The following is a 9,677-nucleotide window of genomic DNA, read 5'->3' on the forward strand; positions in this document are numbered from 1 at the left end:
TAATATTGGCATGTAAAATAAATTTAATTTAATACTTGGTAATTGTAAAATAAATTTGCATGTTAGAAATCTTTATTAGGTTGTGATTGTTTGGGACTTATGTGATATTAGAATAAATTACACATGTACATAATTAACTTAGTTCAATTATCCTTAGGGTAACTTGGTGAAAATTAATTAATTAGGTTAAATAGAAACACAGGGTTATTTGAAATTGAATTTGTTTGTAAATTAAATTCTCAATAATAAATTAATTTTAGTCATCTGGTAAATATCATTTAAATAATTAGCAACCCCATAGATAGGAATTACTTGTGCATGAAAATTGTGTGTAAACAATAACCCTTTTTGTGAATTGCTTGCGTGTGTAGGATTAGAATTGCATTTTTTAGGATAAAGTTTAATAAAGGAATAATAAACAAGACTTCTAGAAACATTAGTAGAGGACTGGCACTCGAATTAACGAGGTTAGACCAGGCGTAAGGGGTGCCTAACACCTTCCCCTTACGTACCCACTATCCCGAACCTAGACATTGGGCTATGGTAATGACGGTTGTGGAAACTCGCAGGAGTAAGTTGCCATCCATGACCCTCGGAAGAAACACTGAATATGTCCCGGTTATTACCCGGGTGGCGACTCCTGTCTATCTATGCCTTCGTGGCATAAATCCTTAGTACCGTGGTAGTGTTATAGGAAGACGGTACTACCAGTGGTTTGATTCTATTAGGATTGTATGAAGTGCATGTCTAGGAAATGCTGTCTAAGGAGGTGGTACTTAAGTGAGATCATTGTGACTCCACCATCTTTCCTGGGCATTACCTGGTGCATTTTATATAATTCTAATGGATGATATTTCGCCTCACGCCCCACCCCTACAGTTTGGCGACTCCACTGGGGACTAAATGGATAGTTACTCTAACATGTTTCTATTAGTCTAATATTATTCCTCTTTTAAACTTTTTGCATTGCACTACACTATCACACGGATCACTCTTAGCCTTTTTAGCCCCGTTAGTACTAGCCAAGGAAACCATAGCTCTACTCGAGCTATGACGAATTGGTGAATGCTAGCACCCCATGCCTGTACCTTCGAGTATATAAAAGAGCCACAGCTCCGGCCGTTGTGCTTAATGGACAAGCTCTCGCATGGGTGACCCTTTTCCTACCCAATGAAGCCCATGAGCCATAGATTTCAACCCTAGGTACCCCGTAGATTTTTATTGTGCTGGATTCGTATCCTTACTGTTCAAACTATAAGTTCTAGTGGTAGTTGAGATGAACCTAGGCCTATGCATAAACCCAATGCGTGTATAGGCCCAAGTCCATTTCAAAACCCATGTTAAGCAAGAGGATGCTTACTTATGGTTAAACTTTAAGGATATAAATCCTTTATTTGTGAGGGAAGGATCGTCCTGGACCACCCCCTGTTGGTGTGTCCGATTGTACTGCAGCCTAGGATAGAATTTTTTCTTACCATGCACGTGAGAGTTGAAGGTATAAGGGGGCGAAGATTCAGTTCTGGAAACATTCTTTTCGGTTTATCATTTAGTCTTTGGTCCGATTTTAGTTCGGTTTATACAGTTCGGTTTTGGTTCAGTTTTGGTCGTATTAGTACGGTTCGGTTTTGGCTTTGTAAAGGCAAAGGTAAAAATGAAAGTACATATTCATGCATTCATGCATTGCATTTGTACATAGCATAAGATGTTAAAACTTTGTATTTTTTTTTTTTTGTAGTAAACATAGCTTTAGAACACATCAAGAAGACTTCTAATCAGGTCACTTGGGTTAGGGAGGGAAAGAGATTGGTAAGAGTTACACCTGCACAAGCTAAAATGGAAGACACTAAGGTCATGTTTAAACAGATGCTTGAAGAAGCTTTGAATGCCAAGATGGCTGAGCTTGAAGGAAAAATCATGGCCAACTTTGAGAAGAAGTTAGAGATGTGTGGGCCTAGTGATGTTCAGGTGAAAAGGCCTGAAGAAGAGACTAGTAAAAAGAAGGCCTTTGATGACGTTTGGGATGAAGAAGATTATCTCCAAGACAAGGCCAAAAAGAAAGAAAAGGGGACAAGTGAGGAGATTAGAGTTGTTACTGAGATGATGGAAAAACTTGTGCCGGTGTGAAAAAGCAAGTGAATTTCTTGGAATGGGGTCATTAGATCTGAGATGACTTTGACATCCAGTTGGATGGAAATCTACCTGAAAAATTCAAGATGCCTGATTTGGCTAAATTCGATGGTACTGGTGACCCAAAAACCCACCTCAGGTCTTATCTTATAGTCATGAAAACAACTGGTTTGACTAAGAACCAAGTCACTCAGTTCTTTTCTATGTCACTAGAAGGGGTTGCATCTTCATGGTATCATGGGCTAGAAGCCACTGTGAGAAAAGATTGGGAGGAGCTAGTTAGGAGATTTGTGCAACAATACTCCTATAATACAGCTTTAGATGTTACCCTGAGAGACTTAGAGACCACTAGGCAAAAACCAAATGAAACCTTTTCAGAGTATCTATTGAGATGGAGGAAAAAGGCCATGAAGATGACCAATAGGCCTGCTGAAAAGGATCAAGTGCGATTGGTAGTGAAAAGTCTGCAGCCTAGTTATTATGAGAAACTTTGTTATTATCCCTTGGCTACCTTTGAACAGCTATATGATGCTGGGGTATTAGTGGAGGATGTATTGAACAATGAAAAGAAGAGTTATCAGCCCAAGAGGGGAGGATACCAGTCAGCTGGCAACATTACTGGGGAAAACAAAGTCATTGAGGTTCAAACTATGTCCCGCACCCCTAGAAAGTTCTCTCAATTCAACCAACCTCTATCTAAAGTCTTCGAGCGACTCAAAGCTCGGGGTCTCCTCGAACCCTTGGCACCTAGACCACCACCAAACCCACTGCCACCCAATTACAATGCTAACCTATATTGCCAATTCCATCAAACTCATGGCCATGACACTGATAGATGTTTTCGGCTAAAACATGAAGTTCAGGACTTGATCGATGCTAAGAAAATAGCTGACCCAGAAAATCGACCCAACACACGCACCAACCCAATGCCCAACCATAATGTTCCACCTCCACCAGGACTTTACATGATTTCCACCACCTCAATTGACCCTGACCAAATTCTTAACCTTATCCAACCTATCCAAAAGCTTGATGAACCTCGATCTGTAATGACAATTGATATTTGGGATAGTTCCAGTGATGAGGAAGGTTTGTTAGATGTTTGGGTTGACTCTGACGGAGAGGAAAAGAGTAGGGTGAGCCATATGACCAAGAGTGGTGGATATTATCCTGATCCACCCATGGAGAAGGACAACGTGAGAGGGAAAGCCAAGGTGTTGGCTGAAGAGGACACAGATGAAGAGGATGATCAGTTCCTTAGGCAATTGAAGAGGACTCAGGCTAGTGTAACGGTCTGGGAATTGCTATTGGCATCAGAAAAACACAGAACCGCACTGACTAAGGCCCTAAGTGTACTCAAGGTCTCCACGGAGATAACTCCAGAAGAGATTGCCAAAGTTGTGCTTATAGAAGATGGGGGTCATATTACTTTCTCTGATCATGATCTCCCAGCTGAGGGGAGAAACCATAGTAGGGCTCTGTTCGTGACCGCCGAGGTTAGAGGGTGGAAAGTGCCTTGTGTGATGATAGATGATGGGTCAGCCATCAACGTATGCCCTCTGAAGATTCTGCCAAAATTAGGAATTTCTATGTCTGAACTAACTGGTTCTGATCTGGTTATCAGGGCCTATGATGATTCAAAGAGAAACGTGATAGGGGTATTCAAGACTATGGTTAAGGTGGGGCCTGTAGAGACCGAAGTTGAGTTTACTGTGCTAGACATCCCCATGACATTCTCCTTACTGTTGGGTAGAATCTGGTTCCATCCCTTAGGTGGAGTCCCCTCTACACTCCACCAAAAGATCAAGATCCCGTATCAAGATGGTATAATCACCGTCAATGCTGAAAGAGATGGGGAAGTAGCTATGCTGCAAGTGGATGGTTCGGTACCACTATTGTCTGGTTTCCAAGTTGCTGGGATCTATGAAGACTGGATGGACCCTAGGGTGGCCACTATGATGAAAGAGATGAAGTTTTTTCCTGGCATGGGTCTGGGAAAACGAGCTAATGGCTTAGTGACCTTTCCAGAAATAAAGGGGCAAATCACTAGATATGGGCTGGGCTATCAGCCAACTGAAGATGAAGAGGAACTCAAGCCCACCAAGTTTATCAGGGAGGGCGCAATTGCATGGACTGATGACCAGGAGCTGCCGCATGTTGGGGAATTAGAACAAGAGGTCAATGTCATCAAGTTAAGGTCTGCTTGGAAGCCAAGCACTTGGACCTACACCCCTAAGTTTGAGTCTGTCTTTTGTAATGCTCATAATAGTGATACTGATATTGTTATTTCTGATGTACTTGATGATGATTTTGAGGCAAAAATAAATAATATGACTAGTCCTTTTGCTTATTTGTTTGATGTTCTTCCTAATGGCTATACACATAGCATTCATAATCATTTAGAATCTATTTCTGTTAATGCATTAAAATCAATCTCTATTAATTTGGGTACACCAGATGATCCTAAAGACATTAAGTTAGCTGAAGATTTAACCCAAAAAGAAAGAGATAAAAATGTAGAATTATTAATAAAATAACAAGAAGCATTTGCACAGTCTTATAAAGATATGCCGGGAATTGATCGAGACATAGTACAACACAAGATCCCCACAGACCCTAACATGAGGCCAGTAAAACAAAAGAAACGTCGGCTTAGGCCAGAATGGGAAGAAAAGATAGCTCAAGAGGTGAAAAAGCTTATTGAGGCTGATTTTATTGAAGTAATTGAGTATCCCGAGTGGTTAGCCAACATTGTGCCAGTCCCCAAGAAGGATGGGCGAGTTCGGATGTGTGTAGATTATAGGGACCTGAATAAGGCTACTCCTAAGGATGATTTCCCATTGCCTCACATCGATGTGCTTGTTGTGATCTTTGCTTGCATGGCCATGTACTCTTTCATGGATGGTTTTTCGGGATATAATCAGATCCTCATGGATTTGATAGATAAAGCAAAGACAGCTTTTATCACTGAATGGGGGACTTATTGTTATAAGGTCATGCCTTTTGGGCTAAAAAATGCTAGTGCAACTTATCAGAGAATGGCTACTATGTTGTTTCATGACATGATGCACAAAGAAGTTGAAGTATATGTGGATGACATGGTAGTAAAATCCCCAACTAGGGAGAGACATTTTGAGGCATTAGAGAAGTTCTTTCAGAGAGTCATCAAGTATAAATTGAGACTGAACCCTAGCAAGTGTGTGTTTGGGGTCACTTCAGGCAAACTGTTAGGGCATATGATCAGTAGGAAAGGGATTGAGGTTGACCCAGATAAGGTGAAGGCAATCCAGGAGATGCCAGCCCCGAGAACAGAAAAAGAGATTAGAGGTTTCTTAGGCAAATTACAGTACATCAGTAGGTTCATAGCCAGGCTCACAACTACCTGTGAACCAATTTTTAAGCTACTAAGAAAGAATCAGCCAGTGGTGTGGAATGAGCAATGTCAAGAGGCATTTGAAAAGATAAAGCAGTACCTGAGCAATCCACCAATTTTGTCACCACCCATACCTAGCATCCCTCTAATCCTCTACCTATCAGTGGAAAACATGGCCCTGGGGGCAATGTTGGCACAAGAAGTAGAGAATCTGGAGAGAGCCATCTATTACATCAGTAAGAAACTCCTTGCTTATGAGGAGAATTATTCACTAATAGAAAGAACACATGCAGTAGTATGGGCAACTAAGAAGTTAAGGCACTACTTTCAGACTCATCGAGTTATTGTAGTATCCCGGATGGATCCTTTAAAGTACCTATTTGAAGTACCGACGCTAGTTGGAAAATTGGCCAAATGGTTGGTCCTACTGTCTGAATTTGATATTGTGTATGAGACTCGAAAAACCATTAAAGGGCGTGTAGTGGTCGAATTTCTTTCTGAAAATCCAGTTAATGAAGGGGAAGAAGTCGAAACAGCCTTCCCGGATGAGAGTCTCAAGCTAGTAGAGGTCCAGCCATGGAAAATGTACTTTGATGGGGCCATGAATAAGAGCGGAGCCGGTATAGGGGTAGTTTTGGAAGCACCGAATGGAGAACAATTGTTAATGTCAAAAAGGCTATGTTTCCTAACCACTAATAATATTGCAGAATATGAGGCTTGCATTTGTGGCCTGGAGACATTAATAGCTGTTGGGGCTAAAAAAGTGGAGGTGTTCGGAGATTCAATGCTAGTGGTTTCCCATGTTAAAGGTGAATGGGAATTGAAAGAAGAAAAGTTGAGGCCATACCTAGAGTATGCTAAGAAACTATTATTTAGCTTTGAGGAAGTGACAATGAAGCACATGCCTAGAGCTCAGAACCAGATAGCTGATGCTCTAGCCACGCTGGCATCCTTATGGGAGAAGGGTGATCAGAAGCTGACCCAGCCAGTTATCTTGATGAGGAGTAAAATCCCATGCTATGAAGGGTTAATAATAGCACATTTAGATCTAGAAGATGAGATGAAATGGTATGAGGACATAAGAAGATATTTAGAGGTAAGAGAATACCCACAGTCAGCTAATAGTAGGGATAGAGCTACAATTCGTAGATTAGCCACTCAGTTCACTTTGGCTGGGGGGCAACTCTACAAAAGGTTCTTCGAAGGACTATTGCTCTTATGTGTGTGGCGATGCGAGCAGATAAGGGAGGAAGTACATGCAGGACTGTGTGGTCCTCACATGAACGGAAGGGCATTAACGAGCAAAATTTTAAGATTGGGCTATTACTGGTATACCATAGATACTAACTGCACTAAATTTGTGAAAAGATGCCATGAGTGCCAAATCCATGGGAATTTGAATCACCTACCGTCCAGTGAACTCTACAGCATGACTTCACCGTGGCCATTCTCAATATGGGGCATAGACATTATTGGGAAGATTTCTCCCACGGCTTCTAATGGCCATAGATTTATCATAGTGGCAATTGACTATTTCACCAAGTGGGTTGAAGCTGAATCTTATAAAGTAGTAGGGGCTAAGCAGATAAGTAAGTTTGTGAGAAAGAACTTGATTTGCAGGTTTGGGGTACCCCATGAGATAATATCAGATAACGGCAGCCAGTTCAAAGGTGATTTCTTAGAATTAATTACCGAATTCAAGATTAAGCATCACAAGTCCTCACCATACAAAGCCACGACTAATGGAGCAAGATGAAGCAACAAATAAGAATGTGAAAACCATTCTGAGAAAAATGGTTGAAACCTATAAGGATTGGCCTGAGAAACTCCCTTATGCTCTTTGGGGTTATCGCACTACTACAAGAACATCCACAGGGGCAACTCCATTCTCTTTAGTGTATGGGATTGAAGCAGTGCTACCCATTAAGCTAGAGGTCAAATCCTTGAGAGTGATACTAGAAGCTAAGATTCCGGAAAATGAGTGGGCCCAGAAAAGATATGAAGAACTAGCTTTGATTGATGAGAAGAGGATGCGAGCCTTGTATCATATGCAGGCTTATCAAAGGAATATAGCAAGGGCCTTTAATAAGAAGGTGAAGCCAAGAAAGATCAAAGAGGGAGACATGGTTTTGAAACAAGCTCGGCCCATCCCTTTTGATCCAAGAGGAAAGTTTAAGCCAAACTGGGATGGTCCATACATAGTCAAAAAGATCTTGTCAGGAGGTGCTGTAAGAATATCAGACCTGGATGGGAATGAATTTCAAGAACCAGTCAACTTAGACAAGCTCAAATGGTACTTTGTGTGAGATAGGCCAGCTAGGCTGAAAATTTACAAGAGACGGTCTAGGCAAAAATAAGGGTCAAAGAAAAAAAAAAGAAAAGAAAAGAAAAAAAATGCTAGATTGAAAACCTGCAAAAGGCAGTCTAGGCAAAAGGAGAGATGAGAGAAGATTTGGATGGAAAACCTAAAAAGGCCATTCGACAGGTTATAAAGCTTATTTCTAACTTTGGAAGGTTAGAAATTTGGCAAAACTAAATGTAAGAGGGAGTAATGGTGTACCTGAATAAATAAAGAAATTTTTATTGCATTGACTAGGAATGGGTTTTATTTAATTATGATTGTGAATGTTTGTGTCTTGAGGGATACATCAAATGATTAAGTAATTGAACTGCGTTGTTTTGATTTAATCTATGTCTTCTGAGCATGACAAGATAGGTGCTTGATATGAATGTCCTGGTAATTGTCTAATTTAAAAAAAAAAAAAAAAAAAAAAAAAAAGGGGAGCTTGCTAGGTGGAAAACCCGGAAGGGCCACTTAGGCAAAAGTTAGAGCAAGCCCGCTGAGATGAAAATCAGAAAGGACATTTCAGGCAAAAGTTAGGGCACAGAGAATGGAGTTCATGGAAGAGAAATGAGTCAAGGCAGAAACCATGGGGGGAGAGAAGAAAAAGAAAAATCAGAGAGAAATTGTATTGTGACCTTAAGGAAGTCTTTTTTGGTGAACAATTCTTCTAAAAAACTTGGAGGCTAAAAGAAAGTTTTTGTAAAAAGAGGTCCCTCAGAGGACTAAGTTTTTTTAGAATCTCTAGCAAAATCAGCATGCCCATGATAGGAAGTAGCATACAAGAAGCACAAAAATCACAAAAAGAGTTATGAGACCTAGTCATCCTAATTTTTCAAATCATGAATTAGATATTTTTTTATAAGTCCTTAGACGTTGTTTTAGGGCGCATGACATAGTTGTGTAAGGCATAGAAGAACATGCATCAACATGTCACCTGTGGGTGTGTAAGGCGTAGAATAACATGCATCACCACAGTTTCAATTGTCGAACTACGAGGGGGTCTGATTCTTCCTTAGGATAGCGAGGGGGATACGTAGGTAGTTTAGGACCGCGGTCCTAAATACGAACCCACAACATTTCATGACAGATATTTTTTTTTTTTTTTAGTAAGTCCTTAGACGTTGTTTAGGGCATATGGCATAGTTGTGTAAGGCGTAGAAGAACACGCATCAACATGTCACATGTAGGTGTGTAAGGCGTAGAAGAACATGCATCACCACAGTTTCAAGTGTCGAACTACGAGTGGGTCTGATTCTTCCTCAGGATAATGAGGGGGATACGTAGGTAGTTTAGGACTGCGGTCCTAAATAAGAATCCACAACATTTCAAATCACACAGTTGCCATTGTCATGAGACTATAGCTAGTCTCATTACACAGAGTGTATCGACAGAGCAAGATGCACTCAATTTTCACATGACACAGTTATCACTGTTATGAGACCGTAGCTAGTCTCATGACGCAGAGTGTATCGACAGAGCAAGATACACTCATTTTTCACATGACACAGTTATTACTGTTATGAGACCGTAGCTAGTCTCATAATATAGAGTATGTCGACCGAGCAAGATATACTTGATCCTCATAGCTAATGTTTCATAGTTATTAGAAATTCAAGTTTCACTTTGACGAAACTTGAGCAATGCTTTCGCACTGATTTCAACTTTCGCCAAAGTGGGGGGCAAACTGTAGACCCTTATTTTGTGATGAGTATGTGCATTGAGGCCGTGGGAAACCCGATGATGAAAAATTATATGACTGTAAAATGTAATTGGAGGCATTGAGCTGAATTATTAATTTCGTGGCATGATCTTAAAAAAATAAAAATAATAATA

The sequence above is a fragment of the Hevea brasiliensis genome, chromosome 16 (genome assembly GCF_030052815.1).
Source record: "Hevea brasiliensis isolate MT/VB/25A 57/8 chromosome 16, ASM3005281v1, whole genome shotgun sequence".
NCBI lineage: Eukaryota > Viridiplantae > Streptophyta > Magnoliopsida > Malpighiales > Euphorbiaceae > Hevea > Hevea brasiliensis.